We start from the raw sequence: 16,397 nt of genomic DNA on the forward strand, positions 1-16,397 counted from the left end.
AAAGGAAATTAGACAATATTATCCGAAATGATTCCGTTTCATGATTGCTAAATTAGTGTTGGTCAACATTTACGATTGGCATACTGTTGTTTGTAATTTAGCCGTTGAAATACAGGTGCTAACCCAACATGTTAGAATTGCCAGTGAAGAAAAGTAAAGTTACCTTCAGGCTTTAGGAACCTCTCTTGCCAATGCTAAGAACTGCTTCAATTTTAGAAAAAGAAACTTCTGATTATCTTTGACACGTTTTAAAGGATTAGGAAAAAGATGAAAAGCAGCTTACGTCCATACCTCTCTGGTTCCGCCCGATCTCGTCTGATCTCGGAAGCTAAGCAGAGCAGGGCCTGGTTAGTACCTGGATGGAAGACCGCCTGGGAATCCCAGGTGCCGTAAGCTTTTTCACTTCTCTCTCCGAAAGCCGCCCAGCGCCGTAAATTGTACACCTACACAATTGTAAAAAAAATTTCACATGGTAGAAGAGATGCAATAGGAAGAAGATGAAAGGTGGCTTACGTCCGTACCATCGTCAGGCCATTTGAGGTGGCGGGGACTGCAATGGCCATTCACCGATTGGCTGGGACCCCTGGGCGGGTCTTCTCTAGTCCATCCAATTTTCGGCATGGGATGTCACAGCCTTCTTTGCATACCCTTATTTAACCCACACAAAGATGCCAACGGCTGGCGTGTCATAATTCATTGACGCATTATAAAGGATTAGGAAAAAGATAAAAAGCAGCTTACGGCCATACCTCTCTGGTTCCGCCCGATCTCGTCTGATCTCGGAAGCTAAGCAGAGCAGGGCCTGGTTAGTACCTGGATGGAAGACCGCCTGGGAATCCCAGGTGCCGTAGGCTTTTTCACTTCTCTCTCCGAAAGCCGCCGAGCGCCGCAGATTGTACACCTGTTTTAACGTTGGATATGAAAGGAAATTAGACAATATTATCCAAAATCATTCCGTTTCATGATTGCTAAATTAGTGTTGGTCAACATTTACGATTGGCATACTGTTGTTTGTAATTTAGCCGTTGAAATACAGGTGCTAACCCAACATGTTAGAATTGCCAGTGAAGAAAAGTAAAGTTACCTTCAGGCTTTAGGAACCTCTCTTGCCAATGCTAACAACTGCTTCAATTTTAGAAAAAGAAACTTCTGATTATCTTTGACACGTTTTAAAGGATTAGGAAAAAGATGAAAAGCAGCTTACGTCCATACCTCTCTGGTTCCGCCCGATCTCGTCTGATCTCGGAAGCTAAGCAGAGCAGGGCCTGGTTAGTACCTGGATGGAAGACCGCCTGGGAATCCCAGGTGCCGTAAGCTTTTTCACTTCTCTCTCCGAAAGCCGCCGAGCGCCGCAGATTGTACACCTGTTTTAACGTTGGATATGAAAGGAAATTAGACAATATTATCCAAAATCATTCCGTTTCATGATTGCTAAATTAGTGTTGGTCAACATTTACGATTGGCATACTGTTGTTTGTAATTTAGCCGTTGAAATACAGGTGCTAACCCAACATGTTAGAATTGCCAGTGAAGAAAAGTAAAGTTACCTTCAGGCTTTAGGAACCTCTCTTGCCAATGCTAAGAACTGCTTCAATTTTAGAAAAAGAAACTTCTGATTATCTTTGACACGTTTTAAAGGATTAGGAAAAAGATGAAAAGCAGCTTACGTCCATACCTCTCTGGTTCCGCCCGATCTCGTCTGATCTCGGAAGCTAAGCAGAGCAGGGCCTGGTTAGTACCTGGATGGAAGACCGCCTGGGAATCCCAGGTGCCGTAAGCTTTTTCACTTCTCTCTCTGAAAGCCGCCCAGCGCCGTAGATTGTACACCTACACAATTGTAAAAAAAAATTCACATTGTAGAAGAGATGCAATAGGAAGAAGATGAAAGGTGGCTTACGTCCATACCATCGTCAGGCCATTTGAGGTGGCGGGGACTGCAATGGCCATTCACCGATTGGCTGGGACTCCTGGGCGGGTCTTCTCTAGTCCATCCAATTTTCGGCATGGGATGTCACAGCCTTCTTTGCATACCCTTATTTAACCCACACAAAGATGCCAACGGCAGGCGTGTCATAATTCATTGACGCATTATAAAGGATTAGGAAAAAGATAAAAAGCAGCTTACGGCCATACCTCTCTGGTTCCGCCCGATCTCGTCTGATCTCGGAAGCTAAGCAGAGCAGGGCCTGGTTAGTACCTGGATGGAAGACCGCCTGGGAATCCCAGGTGCCGTAAGCTTTTTCACTTCTCTCTCCGAAAGCCGCCGAGCGCCGCAGATTGTACACCTGTTTTAACGTTGGATATGAAAGGAAATTAGACAATATTATCCAAAATCATTCCGTTTCATGATTGCTAAATTAGTGTTGGTCAACATTTACGATTGGCATACTGTTGTTTGTAATTTAGCCGTTGAAATACAGGTGCTAACCCAACATGTTAGAATTGCCAGTGAAGAAAAGTAAAGTTACCTTCAGGCTTTAGGAACCTCTCTTGCCAATGCTAAGAACTGCTTCAATTTTAGAAAAAGAAACTTCTGATTATCTTTGACACGTTTTAAAGGATTAGGAAAAAGATGAAAAGCAGCTTACGTCCATACCTCTCTGGTTCCGCCCGATCTCGTCTGATCTCGGAAGCTAAGCAGAGCAGGGCCTGGTTAGTACCTGGATGGAAGACCGCCTGGGAATCCCAGGTGCCGTAAGCTTTTTCACTTCTCTCTCCGAAAGCCGCCCAGCGCCGTAAATTGTACACCTACACAATTGTAAAAAAAATTTCACATGGTAGAAGAGATGCAATAGGAAGAAGATGAAAGGTGGCTTACGTCCGTACCATCGTCAGGCCATTTGAGGTGGCGGGGACTGCAATGGCCATTCACCGATTGGCTGGGACCCCTGGGCGGGTCTTCTCTAGTCCATCCAATTTTCGGCATGGGATGTCACAGCCTTCTTTGCATACCCTTATTTAACCCACACAAAGATGCCAACGGCTGGCGTGTCATAATTCATTGACGCATTATAAAGGATTAGGAAAAAGATAAAAAGCAGCTTACGGCCATACCTCTCTGGTTCCGCCCGATCTCGTCTGATCTCGGAAGCTAAGCAGAGCAGGGCCTGGTTAGTACCTGGATGGAAGACCGCCTGGGAATCCCAGGTGCCGTAAGCTTTTTCACTTCTCTCTCCGAAAGCCGCCGAGCGCCGCAGATTGTACACCTGTTTTAACGTTGGATATGAAAGGAAATTAGACAATATTATCCAAAATGATTCCGTTTCATGATTGCTAAATTAGTGTTGGTCAACATTTACGATTGGCATACTGTTGTTTGTAATTTAGCCGTTGAAATACAGGTGCTAACCCAACATGTTAGAATTGCCAGTGAAGAAAAGTAAAGTTACCTTCAGGCTTTAGGAACCTCTCTTGCCAATGCTAAGAACTGCTTCAATTTTAGAAAAAGAAACTTCTGATTATCTTTGACACGTTTTAAAGGATTAGGAAAAAGATGAAAAGCAGCTTACGTCCATACCTCTCTGGTTCCGCCCGATCTCGTCTGTTCTCGGAAGCTAAGCAGAGCAGGGCCTGGTTAGTACCTGGATGGAAGACCGCCTGGGAATCCCAGGTGCCGTAAGCTTTTTCACTTCTCTCTCTGAAAGCCGCCCAGCGCCGTAGATTGTACACCTACACAATTGTAAAAAAAAATTCACATTGTAGAAGAGATGCAATAGGAAGAAGATGAAAGGTGGCTTACGTCCGTACCATCGTCAGGCCATTTGAGGTGGCGGGGACTGCAATGGCCATTCACCGATTGGCTGGGACTCCTGGGCGGGTCTTCTCTAGTCCATCCAATTTTCGGCATGGGATGTCACAGCCTTCTTTGCATACCCTTATTTAACCCACACAAAGATGCCAACGGCTGGCGTGTCATAATTCATTGACGCATTATAAAGGATTAGGAAAAAGATAAAAAGCAGCTTACGGCCATACCTCTCTGGTTCCGCCCGATCTCGTCTGATCTCGGAAGCTAAGCAGAGCAGGGCCTGGTTAGTACCTGGATGGAAGACCGCCTGGGAATCCCAGGTGCCGTAAGCTTTTTCACTTCTCTCTCCGAAAGCCGCCGAGCGCCGCAGATTGTACACCTGTTTTAACGTTGGATATGAAAGGAAATTAGACAATATTATCCAAAATCATTCCGTTTCATGATTGCTAAATTAGTGTTGGTCAACATTTACGATTGGCATACTGTTGTTTGTAATTTAGCCGTTGAAATACAGGTGCTAACCCAACATGTTAGAATTGCCAGTGAAGAAAAGTAAAGTTACCTTCAGGCTTTAGGAACCTCTCTTGCCAATGCTAACAACTGCTTCAATTTTAGAAAAAGAAACTTCTGATTATCTTTGACACGTTTTAAAGGATTAGGAAAAAGATGAAAAGCAGCTTACGTCCATACCTCTCTGGTTCCGCCCGATCTCGTCTGATCTCGGAAGCTAAGCAGAGCAGGGCCTGGTTAGTACCTGGATGGAAGACCGCCTGGGAATCCCAGGTGCCGTAAGCTTTTTCACTTCTCTCTCCGAAAGCCGCCGAGCGCCGCAGATTGTACACCTGTTTTAACGTTGGATATGAAAGGAAATTAGACAATATTATCCAAAATCATTCCGTTTCATGATTGCTAAATTAGTGTTGGTCAACATTTACGATTGGCATACTGTTGTTTGTAATTTAGCCGTTGAAATACAGGTGCTAACCCAACATGTTAGAATTGCCAGTGAAGAAAAGTAAAGTTACCTTCAGGCTTTAGGAACCTCTCTTGCCAATGCTAAGAACTGCTTCAATTTTAGAAAAAGAAACTTCTGATTATCTTTGACACGTTTTAAAGGATTAGGAAAAAGATGAAAAGCAGCTTACGTCCATACCTCTCTGGTTCCGCCCGATCTCGTCTGATCTCGGAAGCTAAGCAGAGCAGGGCCTGGTTAGTACCTGGATGGAAGACCGCCTGGGAATCCCAGGTGCCGTAAGCTTTTTCACTTCTCTCTCTGAAAGCCGCCCAGCGCCGTAGATTGTACACCTACACAATTGTAAAAAAAAATTCACATTGTAGAAGAGATGCAATAGGAAGAAGATGAAAGGTGGCTTACGTCCATACCATCGTCAGGCCATTTGAGGTGGCGGGGACTGCAATGGCCATTCACCGATTGGCTGGGACTCCTGGGCGGGTCTTCTCTAGTCCATCCAATTTTCGGCATGGGATGTCACAGCCTTCTTTGCATACCCTTATTTAACCCACACAAAGATGCCAACGGCAGGCGTGTCATAATTCATTGACGCATTATAAAGGATTAGGAAAAAGATAAAAAGCAGCTTACGGCCATACCTCTCTGGTTCCGCCCGATCTCGTCTGATCTCGGAAGCTAAGCAGAGCAGGGCCTGGTTAGTACCTGGATGGAAGACCGCCTGGGAATCCCAGGTGCCGTAAGCTTTTTCACTTCTCTCTCCGAAAGCCGCCGAGCGCCGCAGATTGTACACCTGTTTTAACGTTGGATATGAAAGGAAATTAGACAATATTATCCAAAATCATTCCGTTTCATGATTGCTAAATTAGTGTTGGTCAACATTTACGATTGGCATACTGTTGTTTGTAATTTAGCCGTTGAAATACAGGTGCTAACCCAACATGTTAGAATTGCCAGTGAAGAAAAGTAAAGTTACCTTCAGGCTTTAGGAACCTCTCTTGCCAATGCTAAGAACTGCTTCAATTTTAGAAAAAGAAACTTCTGATTATCTTTGACACGTTTTAAAGGATTAGGAAAAAGATGAAAAGCAGCTTACGTCCATACCTCTCTGGTTCCGCCCGATCTCGTCTGATCTCGGAAGCTAAGCAGAGCAGGGCCTGGTTAGTACCTGGATGGAAGACCGCCTGGGAATCCCAGGTGCCGTAAGCTTTTTCACTTCTCTCTCCGAAAGCCGCCCAGCGCCGTAAATTGTACACCTACACAATTGTAAAAAAAATTTCACATGGTAGAAGAGATGCAATAGGAAGAAGATGAAAGGTGGCTTACGTCCGTACCATCGTCAGGCCATTTGAGGTGGCGGGGACTGCAATGGCCATTCACCGATTGGCTGGGACCCCTGGGCGGGTCTTCTCTAGTCCATCCAATTTTCGGCATGGGATGTCACAGCCTTCTTTGCATACCCTTATTTAACCCACACAAAGATGCCAACGGCTGGCGTGTCATAATTCATTGACGCATTATAAAGGATTAGGAAAAAGATAAAAAGCAGCTTACGGCCATACCTCTCTGGTTCCGCCCGATCTCGTCTGATCTCGGAAGCTAAGCAGAGCAGGGCCTGGTTAGTACCTGGATGGAAGACCGCCTGGGAATCCCAGGTGCCGTAAGCTTTTTCACTTCTCTCTCCGAAAGCCGCCGAGCGCCGCAGATTGTACACCTGTTTTAACGTTGGATATGAAAGGAAATTAGACAATATTATCCAAAATGATTCCGTTTCATGATTGCTAAATTAGTGTTGGTCAACATTTACGATTGGCATACTGTTGTTTGTAATTTAGCCGTTGAAATACAGGTGCTAACCCAACATGTTAGAATTGCCAGTGAAGAAAAGTAAAGTTACCTTCAGGCTTTAGGAACCTCTCTTGCCAATGCTAAGAACTGCTTCAATTTTAGAAAAAGAAACTTCTGATTATCTTTGACACGTTTTAAAGGATTAGGAAAAAGATGAAAAGCAGCTTACGTCCATACCTCTCTGGTTCCGCCCGATCTCGTCTGTTCTCGGAAGCTAAGCAGAGCAGGGCCTGGTTAGTACCTGGATGGAAGACCGCCTGGGAATCCCAGGTGCCGTAAGCTTTTTCACTTCTCTCTCTGAAAGCCGCCCAGCGCCGTAGATTGTACACCTACACAATTGTAAAAAAAAATTCACATTGTAGAAGAGATGCAATAGGAAGAAGATGAAAGGTGGCTTACGTCCGTACCATCGTCAGGCCATTTGAGGTGGCGGGGACTGCAATGGCCATTCACCGATTGGCTGGGACTCCTGGGCGGGTCTTCTCTAGTCCATCCAATTTTCGGCATGGGATGTCACAGCCTTCTTTGCATACCCTTATTTAACCCACACAAAGATGCCAACGGCTGGCGTGTCATAATTCATTGACGCATTATAAAGGATTAGGAAAAAGATAAAAAGCAGCTTACGGCCATACCTCTCTGGTTCCGCCCGATCTCGTCTGATCTCGGAAGCTAAGCAGAGCAGGGCCTGGTTAGTACCTGGATGGAAGACCGCCTGGGAATCCCAGGTGCCGTAAGCTTTTTCACTTCTCTCTCCGAAAGCCGCCGAGCGCCGCAGATTGTACACCTGTTTTAACGTTGGATATGAAAGGAAATTAGACAATATTATCCAAAATCATTCCGTTTCATGATTGCTAAATTAGTGTTGGTCAACATTTACGATTGGCATACTGTTGTTTGTAATTTAGCCGTTGAAATACAGGTGCTAACCCAACATGTTAGAATTGCCAGTGAAGAAAAGTAAAGTTACCTTCAGGCTTTAGGAACCTCTCTTGCCAATGCTAACAACTGCTTCAATTTTAGAAAAAGAAACTTCTGATTATCTTTGACACGTTTTAAAGGATTAGGAAAAAGATGAAAAGCAGCTTACGTCCATACCTCTCTGGTTCCGCCCGATCTCGTCTGATCTCGGAAGCTAAGCAGAGCAGGGCCTGGTTAGTACCTGGATGGAAGACCGCCTGGGAATCCCAGGTGCCGTAAGCTTTTTCACTTCTCTCTCCGAAAGCCGCCGAGCGCCGCAGATTGTACACCTGTTTTAACGTTGGATATGAAAGGAAATTAGACAATATTATCCAAAATCATTCCGTTTCATGATTGCTAAATTAGTGTTGGTCAACATTTACGATTGGCATACTGTTGTTTGTAATTTAGCCGTTGAAATACAGGTGCTAACCCAACATGTTAGAATTGCCAGTGAAGAAAAGTAAAGTTACCTTCAGGCTTTAGGAACCTCTCTTGCCAATGCTAAGAACTGCTTCAATTTTAGAAAAAGAAACTTCTGATTATCTTTGACACGTTTTAAAGGATTAGGAAAAAGATGAAAAGCAGCTTACGTCCATACCTCTCTGGTTCCGCCCGATCTCGTCTGATCTCGGAAGCTAAGCAGAGCAGGGCCTGGTTAGTACCTGGATGGAAGACCGCCTGGGAATCCCAGGTGCCGTAAGCTTTTTCACTTCTCTCTCTGAAAGCCGCCCAGCGCCGTAGATTGTACACCTACACAATTGTAAAAAAAAATTCACATTGTAGAAGAGATGCAATAGGAAGAAGATGAAAGGTGGCTTACGTCCATACCATCGTCAGGCCATTTGAGGTGGCGGGGACTGCAATGGCCATTCACCGATTGGCTGGGACTCCTGGGCGGGTCTTCTCTAGTCCATCCAATTTTCGGCATGGGATGTCACAGCCTTCTTTGCATACCCTTATTTAACCCACACAAAGATGCCAACGGCAGGCGTGTCATAATTCATTGACGCATTATAAAGGATTAGGAAAAAGATAAAAAGCAGCTTACGGCCATACCTCTCTGGTTCCGCCCGATCTCGTCTGATCTCGGAAGCTAAGCAGAGCAGGGCCTGGTTAGTACCTGGATGGAAGACCGCCTGGGAATCCCAGGTGCCGTAAGCTTTTTCACTTCTCTCTCCGAAAGCCGCCGAGCGCCGCAGATTGTACACCTGTTTTAACGTTGGATATGAAAGGAAATTAGACAATATTATCCAAAATCATTCCGTTTCATGATTGCTAAATTAGTGTTGGTCAACATTTACGATTGGCATACTGTTGTTTGTAATTTAGCCGTTGAAATACAGGTGCTAACCCAACATGTTAGAATTGCCAGTGAAGAAAAGTAAAGTTACCTTCAGGCTTTAGGAACCTCTCTTGCCAATGCTAAGAACTGCTTCAATTTTAGAAAAAGAAACTTCTGATTATCTTTGACACGTTTTAAAGGATTAGGAAAAAGATGAAAAGCAGCTTACGTCCATACCTCTCTGGTTCCGCCCGATCTCGTCTGATCTCGGAAGCTAAGCAGAGCAGGGCCTGGTTAGTACCTGGATGGAAGACCGCCTGGGAATCCCAGGTGCCGTAAGCTTTTTCACTTCTCTCTCCGAAAGCCGCCCAGCGCCGTAAATTGTACACCTACACAATTGTAAAAAAAATTTCACATGGTAGAAGAGATGCAATAGGAAGAAGATGAAAGGTGGCTTACGTCCGTACCATCGTCAGGCCATTTGAGGTGGCGGGGACTGCAATGGCCATTCACCGATTGGCTGGGACCCCTGGGCGGGTCTTCTCTAGTCCATCCAATTTTCGGCATGGGATGTCACAGCCTTCTTTGCATACCCTTATTTAACCCACACAAAGATGCCAACGGCTGGCGTGTCATAATTCATTGACGCATTATAAAGGATTAGGAAAAAGATAAAAAGCAGCTTACGGCCATACCTCTCTGGTTCCGCCCGATCTCGTCTGATCTCGGAAGCTAAGCAGAGCAGGGCCTGGTTAGTACCTGGATGGAAGACCGCCTGGGAATCCCAGGTGCCGTAAGCTTTTTCACTTCTCTCTCCGAAAGCCGCCGAGCGCCGCAGATTGTACACCTGTTTTAACGTTGGATATGAAAGGAAATTAGACAATATTATCCAAAATGATTCCGTTTCATGATTGCTAAATTAGTGTTGGTCAACATTTACGATTGGCATACTGTTGTTTGTAATTTAGCCGTTGAAATACAGGTGCTAACCCAACATGTTAGAATTGCCAGTGAAGAAAAGTAAAGTTACCTTCAGGCTTTAGGAACCTCTCTTGCCAATGCTAAGAACTGCTTCAATTTTAGAAAAAGAAACTTCTGATTATCTTTGACACGTTTTAAAGGATTAGGAAAAAGATGAAAAGCAGCTTACGTCCATACCTCTCTGGTTCCGCCCGATCTCGTCTGTTCTCGGAAGCTAAGCAGAGCAGGGCCTGGTTAGTACCTGGATGGAAGACCGCCTGGGAATCCCAGGTGCCGTAAGCTTTTTCACTTCTCTCTCTGAAAGCCGCCCAGCGCCGTAGATTGTACACCTACACAATTGTAAAAAAAAATTCACATTGTAGAAGAGATGCAATAGGAAGAAGATGAAAGGTGGCTTACGTCCGTACCATCGTCAGGCCATTTGAGGTGGCGGGGACTGCAATGGCCATTCACCGATTGGCTGGGACTCCTGGGCGGGTCTTCTCTAGTCCATCCAATTTTCGGCATGGGATGTCACAGCCTTCTTTGCATACCCTTATTTAACCCACACAAAGATGCCAACGGCTGGCGTGTCATAATTCATTGACGCATTATAAAGGATTAGGAAAAAGATAAAAAGCAGCTTACGGCCATACCTCTCTGGTTCCGCCCGATCTCGTCTGATCTCGGAAGCTAAGCAGAGCAGGGCCTGGTTAGTACCTGGATGGAAGACCGCCTGGGAATCCCAGGTGCCGTAAGCTTTTTCACTTCTCTCTCCGAAAGCCGCCGAGCGCCGCAGATTGTACACCTGTTTTAACGTTGGATATGAAAGGAAATTAGACAATATTATCCAAAATGATTCCGTTTCATGATTGCTAAATTAGTGTTGGTCAACATTTACGATTGGCATACTGTTGTTTGTAATTTAGCCGTTGAAATACAGGTGCTAACCCAACATGTTAGAATTGCCAGTGAAGAAAAGTAAAGTTACCTTCAGGCTTTAGGAACCTCTCTTGCCAATGCTAACAACTGCTTCAATTTTAGAAAAAGAAACTTCTGATTATCTTTGACACGTTTTAAAGGATTAGGAAAAAGATGAAAAGCAGCTTACGTCCATACCTCTCTGGTTCCGCCCGATCTCGTCTGATCTCGGAAGCTAAGCAGAGCAGGGCCTGGTTAGTACCTGGATGGAAGACCGCCTGGGAATCCCAGGTGCCGTAAGCTTTTTCACTTCTCTCTCCGAAAGCCGCCCAGCGCCGTAAATTGTACACCTACACAATTGTAAAAAAAATTTCACATGGTAGAAGAGATGCAATAGGAAGAAGATGAAAGGTGGCTTACGTCCGTACCATCGTCAGGCCATTTGAGGTGGCGGGGACTGCAATGGCCATTCACCGATTGGCTGGGACTCCTGGGCGGGTCTTCTCTAGTCCATCCAATTTTCGGCATGGGATGTCACAGCCTTCTTTGCATACCCTTATTTAACCCACACAAAGATGCCAACGGCTGGCGTGTCATAATTCATTGACGCATTATAAAGGATTAGGAAAAAGATAAAAAGCAGCTTACGGCCATACCTCTCTGGTTCCGCCCGATCTCGTCTGATCTCGGAAGCTAAGCAGAGCAGGGCCTGGTTAGTACCTGGATGGAAGACCGCCTGGGAATCCCAGGTGCCGTAAGCTTTTTCACTTCTCTCTCCGAAAGCCGCCGAGCGCCGCAGATTGTACACCTGTTTTAACGTTGGATATGAAAGGAAATTAGACAATATTATCCAAAATGATTCCGTTTCATGATTGCTAAATTAGTGTTGGTCAACATTTACGATTGGCATACTGTTGTTTGTAATTTAGCCGTTGAAATACAGGTGCTAACCCAACATGTTAGAATTGCCAGTGAAGAAAAGTAAAGTTACCTTCAGGCTTTAGGAACCTCTCTTGCCAATGCTAACAACTGCTTCAATTTTAGAAAAAGAAACTTCTGATTATCTTTGACACGTTTTAAAGGATTAGGAAAAAGATGAAAAGCAGCTTACGTCCATACCTCTCTGGTTCCGCCCGATCTCGTCTGATCTCGGAAGCTAAGCAGAGCAGGGCCTGGTTAGTACCTGGATGGAAGACCGCCTGGGAATCCCAGGTGCCGTAAGCTTTTTCACTTCTCTCTCTGAAAGCCGCCCAGCGCCGTAAATTGTACACCTACACAATTGTAAAAAAAATTTCACATTGTAGAAGAGATGCAATAGGAAGAAGATGAAAGGTGGCTTACGTCCATACCATCGTCAGGCCATTTGAGGTGGCGGGGACTGCAATGGCCATTCACCGATTGGCTGGGACTCCTGGGCGGGTCTTCTCTAGTCCATCCAATTTTCGGCATGGGATGTCACAGCCTTCTTTGCATACCCTTATTTAACCCACACAAAGATGCCAACGGCTGGCGTGTCATAATTCATTGACGCATTATAAAGGATTAGGAAAAAGATAAAAAGCAGCTTACGGCCATACCTCTCTGGTTCCGCCCGATCTCGTCTGATCTCGGAAGCTAAGCAGAGCAGGGCCTGGTTAGTACCTGGATGGAAGACCGCCTGGGAATCCCAGGTGCCGTAAGCTTTTTCACTTCTCTCTCCGAAAGCCGCCGAGCGCCGCAGATTGTACACCTGTTTTAACGTTGGATATGAAAGGAAATTAGACAATATTATCCAAAATGATTCCGTTTCATGATTGCTAAATTAGTGTTGGTCAACATTTACGATTGGCATACTGTTGTTTGTAATTTAGCCGTTGAAATACAGGTGCTAACCCAACATGTTAGAATTGCCAGTGAAGAAAAGTAAAGTTACCTTCAGGCTTTAGGAACCTCTCTTGCCAATGCTAACAACTGCTTCAATTTTAGAAAAAGAAACTTCTGATTATCTTTGACACGTTTTAAAGGATTAGGAAAAAGATGAAAAGCAGCTTACGTCCATACCTCTCTGGTTCCGCCCGATCTCGTCTGATCTCGGAAGCTAAGCAGAGCAGGGCCTGGTTAGTACCTGGATGGAAGACCGCCTGGGAATCCCAGGTGCCGTAAGCTTTTTCACTTCTCTCTCCGAAAGCCGCCGAGCGCCGCAGATTGTACACCTGTTTTAACGTTGGATATGAAAGGAAATTAGACAATATTATCCAAAATCATTCCGTTTCATGATTGCTAAATTAGTGTTGGTCAACATTTACGATTGGCATACTGTTGTTTGTAATTTAGCCGTTGAAATACAGGTGCTAACCCAACATGTTAGAATTGCCAGTGAAGAAAAGTAAAGTTACCTTCAGGCTTTAGGAACCTCTCTTGCCAATGCTAAGAACTGCTTCAATTTTAGAAAAAGAAACTTCTGATTATCTTTGACACGTTTTAAAGGATTAGGAAAAAGATGAAAAGCAGCTTAGGTCCATACCTCTCTGGTTCCGCCCGATCTCGTCTGATCTCGGAAGCTAAGCAGAGCAGGGCCTGGTTAGTACCTGGATGGAAGACCGCCTGGGAATCCCAGGTGCCGTAAGCTTTTTCACTTCTCTCTCTGAAAGCCGCCCAGCGCCGTAGATTGTACACCTACACAATTGTAAAAAAAAATTCACATTGTAGAAGAGATGCAATAGGAAGAAGATGAAAGGTGGCTTACGTCCATACCATCGTCAGGCCATTTGAGGTGGCGGGGACTGCAATGGCCATTCACCGATTGGCTGGGACTCCTGGGCGGGTCTTCTCTAGTCCATCCAATTTTCGGCATGGGATGTCACAGCCTTCTTTGCATACCCTTATTTAACCCACACAAAGATGCCAACGGCTGGCGTGTCATAATTCATTGACGCATTATAAAGGATTAGGAAAAAGATAAAAAGCAGCTTACGGCCATACCTCTCTGGTTCCGCCCGATCTCGTCTGATCTCGGAAGCTAAGCAGAGCAGGGCCTGGTTAGTACCTGGATGGAAGACCGCCTGGGAATCCCAGGTGCCGTAAGCTTTTTCACTTCTCTCTCCGAAAGCCGCCGAGCGCCGCAGATTGTACACCTGTTTTAACGTTGGATATGAAAGGAAATTAGACAATATTATCCAAAATGATTCCGTTTCATGATTGCTAAATTAGTGTTGGTCAACATTTACGATTGGCATACTGTTGTTTGTAATTTAGCCGTTGAAATACAGGTGCTAACCCAACATGTTAGAATTGCCAGTGAAGAAAAGTAAAGTTACCTTCAGGCTTTAGGAACCTCTCTTGCCAATGCTAAGAACTGCTTCAATTTTAGAAAAAGAAACTTCTGATTATCTTTGACACGTTTTAAAGGATTAGGAAAAAGATGAAAAGCAGCTTACGTCCATACCTCTCTGGTTCCGCCCGATCTCGTCTGATCTCGGAAGCTAAGCAGAGCAGGGCCTGGTTAGTACCTGGATGGAAGACCGCCTGGGAATCCCAGGTGCCGTAAGCTTTTTCACTTCTCTCTCCGAAAGCCGCCCAGCGCCGTAAATTGTACACCTACACAATTGTAAAAAAAATTTCACATGGTAGAAGAGATGCAATAGGAAGAAGATGAAAGGTGGCTTACGTCCGTACCATCGTCAGGCCATTTGAGGTGGCGGGGACTGCAATGGCCATTCACCGATTGGCTGGGACCCCTGGGCGGGTCTTCTCTAGTCCATCCAATTTTCGGCATGGGATGTCACAGCCTTCTTTGCATACCCTTATTTAACCCACACAAAGATGCCAACGGCAGGCGTGTCATAATTCATTGACGCATTATAAAGGATTAGGAAAAAGATAAAAAGCATCTTACGGCCATACCTCTCTGGTTCCGCCCGATCTCGTCTGATCTCGGAAGCTAAGCAGAGCAGGGCCTGGTTAGTACCTGGATGGAAGACCGCCTGGGAATCCCAGGTGCCGTAAGCTTTTTCACTTCTCTCTCCGAAAGCCGCCGAGCGCCGCAGATTGTACACCTGTTTTAACGTTGGATATGAAAGGAAATTAGACAATATTATCCGAAATGATTCCGTTTCATGATTGCTAAATTAGTGTTGGTCAACATTTACGATTGGCATACTGTTGTTTGTAATTTAGCCGTTGAAATACAGGTGCTAACCCAACATGTTAGAATTGCCAGTGAAGAAAAGTAAAGTTACCTTCAGGCTTTAGGAACCTCTCTTGCCAATGCTAAGAACTGCTTCAATTTTAGAAAAAGAAACTTCTGATTATCTTTGACACGTTTTAAAGGATTAGGAAAAAGATGAAAAGCAGCTTACGTCCATACCTCTCTGGTTCCGCCCGATCTCGTCTGATCTCGGAAGCTAAGCAGAGCAGGGCCTGGTTAGTACCTGGATGGAAGACCGCCTGGGAATCCCAGGTGCCGTAAGCTTTTTCACTTCTCTCTCCGAAAGCCGCCCAGCGCCGTAAATTGTACACCTACACAATTGTAAAAAAAATTTCACATGGTAGAAGAGATGCAATAGGAAGAAGATGAAAGGTGGCTTACGTCCGTACCATCGTCAGGCCATTTGAGGTGGCGGGGACTGCAATGGCCATTCACCGATTGGCTGGGACCCCTGGGCGGGTCTTCTCTAGTCCATCCAATTTTCGGCATGGGATGTCACAGCCTTCTTTGCATACCCTTATTTAACCCACACAAAGATGCCAACGGCTGGCGTGTCATAATTCATTGACGCATTATAAAGGATTAGGAAAAAGATAAAAAGCAGCTTACGGCCATACCTCTCTGGTTCCGCCCGATCTCGTCTGATCTCGGAAGCTAAGCAGAGCAGGGCCTGGTTAGTACCTGGATGGAAGACCGCCTGGGAATCCCAGGTGCCGTAGGCTTTTTCACTTCTCTCTCCGAAAGCCGCCGAGCGCCGCAGATTGTACACCTGTTTTAACGTTGGATATGAAAGGAAATTAGACAATATTATCCAAAATGATTCCGTTTCATGATTGCTAAATTAGTGTTGGTCAACATTTACGATTGGCATACTGTTGTTTGTAATTTAGCCGTTGAAATACAGGTGCTAACCCAACATGTTAGAATTGCCAGTGAAGAAAAGTAAAGTTACCTTCAGGCTTTAGGAACCTCTCTTGCCAATGCTAAGAACTGCTTCAATTTTAGAAAAAGAAACTTCTGATTATCTTTGACACGTTTTAAAGGATTAGGAAAAAGATGAAAAGCAGCTTACGTCCATACCTCTCTGGTTCCGCCCGATCTCGTCTGATCTCGGAAGCTAAGCAGAGCAGGGCCTGGTTAGTACCTGGATGGAAGACCGCCTGGGAATCCCAGGTGCCGTAAGCTTTTTCACTTCTCTCTCCGAAAGCCGCCCAGCGCCGTAAATTGTACACCTACACAATTGTAAAAAAAATTTCACATGGTAGAAGAGATGCAATAGGAAGAAGATGAAAGGTGGCTTACGTCCGTACCATCGTCAGGCCATTTGAGGTGGCGGGGACTGCAATGGCCATTCACCGATTGGCTGGGACCCCTGGGCGGGTCTTCTCTAGTCCATCCAATTTTCGGCATGGGATGTCACAGCCTTCTTTGCATACCCTTATTTAACCCACACAAAGATGCCAACGGCAGGCGTGTCATAATTCATTGACGCATTATAAAGGATTAGGAAAAAGATAAA

The 16,397-nt window shown here is 45.2% G+C and overlaps 35 non-coding genes across 35 annotated transcripts; all 35 read left to right on the top strand.

Moving 5' to 3' along the window:
- Positions 1-277: 277 nt before the first annotated feature.
- LOC134115228 (5S ribosomal RNA) lies at positions 278-396 on the top strand. The gene has a single exon (XR_009947590.1). It is a non-coding gene; the product is annotated as a 5S ribosomal RNA (ribosomal RNA).
- A 339-nt stretch (positions 397-735) lies between these two features.
- Positions 736-854, top strand: LOC134116091 (5S ribosomal RNA). The gene has a single exon (XR_009948441.1). It is a non-coding gene; the product is annotated as a 5S ribosomal RNA (ribosomal RNA).
- Positions 855-1,198: 344 nt separating this feature from the next.
- Positions 1,199-1,317, top strand: LOC134115229 (5S ribosomal RNA). The gene has a single exon (XR_009947591.1). It is a non-coding gene; the product is annotated as a 5S ribosomal RNA (ribosomal RNA).
- A 344-nt stretch (positions 1,318-1,661) lies between these two features.
- LOC134115231 (5S ribosomal RNA) lies at positions 1,662-1,780 on the top strand. The gene has a single exon (XR_009947593.1). It is a non-coding gene; the product is annotated as a 5S ribosomal RNA (ribosomal RNA).
- Positions 1,781-2,119: 339 nt separating this feature from the next.
- LOC134115463 (5S ribosomal RNA) lies at positions 2,120-2,238 on the top strand. The gene has a single exon (XR_009947826.1). It is a non-coding gene; the product is annotated as a 5S ribosomal RNA (ribosomal RNA).
- A 344-nt stretch (positions 2,239-2,582) lies between these two features.
- LOC134115232 (5S ribosomal RNA) lies at positions 2,583-2,701 on the top strand. The gene has a single exon (XR_009947594.1). It is a non-coding gene; the product is annotated as a 5S ribosomal RNA (ribosomal RNA).
- A 339-nt stretch (positions 2,702-3,040) lies between these two features.
- On the top strand, positions 3,041-3,159 carry LOC134115474 (5S ribosomal RNA). The gene has a single exon (XR_009947837.1). It is a non-coding gene; the product is annotated as a 5S ribosomal RNA (ribosomal RNA).
- Positions 3,160-3,503: 344 nt separating this feature from the next.
- Positions 3,504-3,622, top strand: LOC134115574 (5S ribosomal RNA). Its single transcript, XR_009947936.1, has one exon. It is a non-coding gene; the product is annotated as a 5S ribosomal RNA (ribosomal RNA).
- Positions 3,623-3,961: 339 nt separating this feature from the next.
- On the top strand, positions 3,962-4,080 carry LOC134115486 (5S ribosomal RNA). Its single transcript, XR_009947849.1, has one exon. It is a non-coding gene; the product is annotated as a 5S ribosomal RNA (ribosomal RNA).
- Positions 4,081-4,424: 344 nt separating this feature from the next.
- On the top strand, positions 4,425-4,543 carry LOC134115233 (5S ribosomal RNA). Its single transcript, XR_009947595.1, has one exon. It is a non-coding gene; the product is annotated as a 5S ribosomal RNA (ribosomal RNA).
- Positions 4,544-4,887: 344 nt separating this feature from the next.
- LOC134115234 (5S ribosomal RNA) lies at positions 4,888-5,006 on the top strand. The gene has a single exon (XR_009947596.1). It is a non-coding gene; the product is annotated as a 5S ribosomal RNA (ribosomal RNA).
- Positions 5,007-5,345: 339 nt separating this feature from the next.
- LOC134115497 (5S ribosomal RNA) lies at positions 5,346-5,464 on the top strand. Its single transcript, XR_009947860.1, has one exon. It is a non-coding gene; the product is annotated as a 5S ribosomal RNA (ribosomal RNA).
- A 344-nt stretch (positions 5,465-5,808) lies between these two features.
- Positions 5,809-5,927, top strand: LOC134115235 (5S ribosomal RNA). Its single transcript, XR_009947597.1, has one exon. It is a non-coding gene; the product is annotated as a 5S ribosomal RNA (ribosomal RNA).
- A 339-nt stretch (positions 5,928-6,266) lies between these two features.
- On the top strand, positions 6,267-6,385 carry LOC134115508 (5S ribosomal RNA). The gene has a single exon (XR_009947871.1). It is a non-coding gene; the product is annotated as a 5S ribosomal RNA (ribosomal RNA).
- Positions 6,386-6,729: 344 nt separating this feature from the next.
- Positions 6,730-6,848, top strand: LOC134115576 (5S ribosomal RNA). Its single transcript, XR_009947938.1, has one exon. It is a non-coding gene; the product is annotated as a 5S ribosomal RNA (ribosomal RNA).
- Positions 6,849-7,187: 339 nt separating this feature from the next.
- On the top strand, positions 7,188-7,306 carry LOC134115519 (5S ribosomal RNA). The gene has a single exon (XR_009947882.1). It is a non-coding gene; the product is annotated as a 5S ribosomal RNA (ribosomal RNA).
- A 344-nt stretch (positions 7,307-7,650) lies between these two features.
- LOC134115236 (5S ribosomal RNA) lies at positions 7,651-7,769 on the top strand. Its single transcript, XR_009947598.1, has one exon. It is a non-coding gene; the product is annotated as a 5S ribosomal RNA (ribosomal RNA).
- Positions 7,770-8,113: 344 nt separating this feature from the next.
- On the top strand, positions 8,114-8,232 carry LOC134115237 (5S ribosomal RNA). The gene has a single exon (XR_009947599.1). It is a non-coding gene; the product is annotated as a 5S ribosomal RNA (ribosomal RNA).
- Positions 8,233-8,571: 339 nt separating this feature from the next.
- On the top strand, positions 8,572-8,690 carry LOC134115530 (5S ribosomal RNA). Its single transcript, XR_009947893.1, has one exon. It is a non-coding gene; the product is annotated as a 5S ribosomal RNA (ribosomal RNA).
- A 344-nt stretch (positions 8,691-9,034) lies between these two features.
- Positions 9,035-9,153, top strand: LOC134115238 (5S ribosomal RNA). Its single transcript, XR_009947600.1, has one exon. It is a non-coding gene; the product is annotated as a 5S ribosomal RNA (ribosomal RNA).
- A 339-nt stretch (positions 9,154-9,492) lies between these two features.
- Positions 9,493-9,611, top strand: LOC134115541 (5S ribosomal RNA). The gene has a single exon (XR_009947904.1). It is a non-coding gene; the product is annotated as a 5S ribosomal RNA (ribosomal RNA).
- Positions 9,612-9,955: 344 nt separating this feature from the next.
- LOC134115577 (5S ribosomal RNA) lies at positions 9,956-10,074 on the top strand. The gene has a single exon (XR_009947939.1). It is a non-coding gene; the product is annotated as a 5S ribosomal RNA (ribosomal RNA).
- A 339-nt stretch (positions 10,075-10,413) lies between these two features.
- LOC134115553 (5S ribosomal RNA) lies at positions 10,414-10,532 on the top strand. The gene has a single exon (XR_009947915.1). It is a non-coding gene; the product is annotated as a 5S ribosomal RNA (ribosomal RNA).
- Positions 10,533-10,876: 344 nt separating this feature from the next.
- Positions 10,877-10,995, top strand: LOC134115239 (5S ribosomal RNA). The gene has a single exon (XR_009947601.1). It is a non-coding gene; the product is annotated as a 5S ribosomal RNA (ribosomal RNA).
- A 339-nt stretch (positions 10,996-11,334) lies between these two features.
- On the top strand, positions 11,335-11,453 carry LOC134115564 (5S ribosomal RNA). Its single transcript, XR_009947926.1, has one exon. It is a non-coding gene; the product is annotated as a 5S ribosomal RNA (ribosomal RNA).
- Positions 11,454-11,797: 344 nt separating this feature from the next.
- Positions 11,798-11,916, top strand: LOC134115240 (5S ribosomal RNA). Its single transcript, XR_009947602.1, has one exon. It is a non-coding gene; the product is annotated as a 5S ribosomal RNA (ribosomal RNA).
- Positions 11,917-12,255: 339 nt separating this feature from the next.
- Positions 12,256-12,374, top strand: LOC134115575 (5S ribosomal RNA). The gene has a single exon (XR_009947937.1). It is a non-coding gene; the product is annotated as a 5S ribosomal RNA (ribosomal RNA).
- A 344-nt stretch (positions 12,375-12,718) lies between these two features.
- Positions 12,719-12,837, top strand: LOC134115242 (5S ribosomal RNA). Its single transcript, XR_009947604.1, has one exon. It is a non-coding gene; the product is annotated as a 5S ribosomal RNA (ribosomal RNA).
- A 344-nt stretch (positions 12,838-13,181) lies between these two features.
- On the top strand, positions 13,182-13,300 carry LOC134115551 (5S ribosomal RNA). Its single transcript, XR_009947913.1, has one exon. It is a non-coding gene; the product is annotated as a 5S ribosomal RNA (ribosomal RNA).
- A 339-nt stretch (positions 13,301-13,639) lies between these two features.
- On the top strand, positions 13,640-13,758 carry LOC134115586 (5S ribosomal RNA). The gene has a single exon (XR_009947948.1). It is a non-coding gene; the product is annotated as a 5S ribosomal RNA (ribosomal RNA).
- Positions 13,759-14,102: 344 nt separating this feature from the next.
- On the top strand, positions 14,103-14,221 carry LOC134115243 (5S ribosomal RNA). The gene has a single exon (XR_009947605.1). It is a non-coding gene; the product is annotated as a 5S ribosomal RNA (ribosomal RNA).
- Positions 14,222-14,560: 339 nt separating this feature from the next.
- On the top strand, positions 14,561-14,679 carry LOC134116103 (5S ribosomal RNA). Its single transcript, XR_009948453.1, has one exon. It is a non-coding gene; the product is annotated as a 5S ribosomal RNA (ribosomal RNA).
- A 344-nt stretch (positions 14,680-15,023) lies between these two features.
- On the top strand, positions 15,024-15,142 carry LOC134115244 (5S ribosomal RNA). The gene has a single exon (XR_009947606.1). It is a non-coding gene; the product is annotated as a 5S ribosomal RNA (ribosomal RNA).
- A 339-nt stretch (positions 15,143-15,481) lies between these two features.
- Positions 15,482-15,600, top strand: LOC134116092 (5S ribosomal RNA). The gene has a single exon (XR_009948442.1). It is a non-coding gene; the product is annotated as a 5S ribosomal RNA (ribosomal RNA).
- Positions 15,601-15,944: 344 nt separating this feature from the next.
- LOC134115245 (5S ribosomal RNA) lies at positions 15,945-16,063 on the top strand. Its single transcript, XR_009947607.1, has one exon. It is a non-coding gene; the product is annotated as a 5S ribosomal RNA (ribosomal RNA).
- The last annotated feature ends 334 nt before the right edge of the window (positions 16,064-16,397 follow it).

This window comes from Pungitius pungitius, unplaced genomic scaffold (genome assembly GCF_949316345.1).
Source record: "Pungitius pungitius unplaced genomic scaffold, fPunPun2.1 scaffold_36, whole genome shotgun sequence".
Taxonomy (NCBI): Eukaryota; Metazoa; Chordata; class Actinopteri; order Perciformes; family Gasterosteidae; genus Pungitius; species Pungitius pungitius.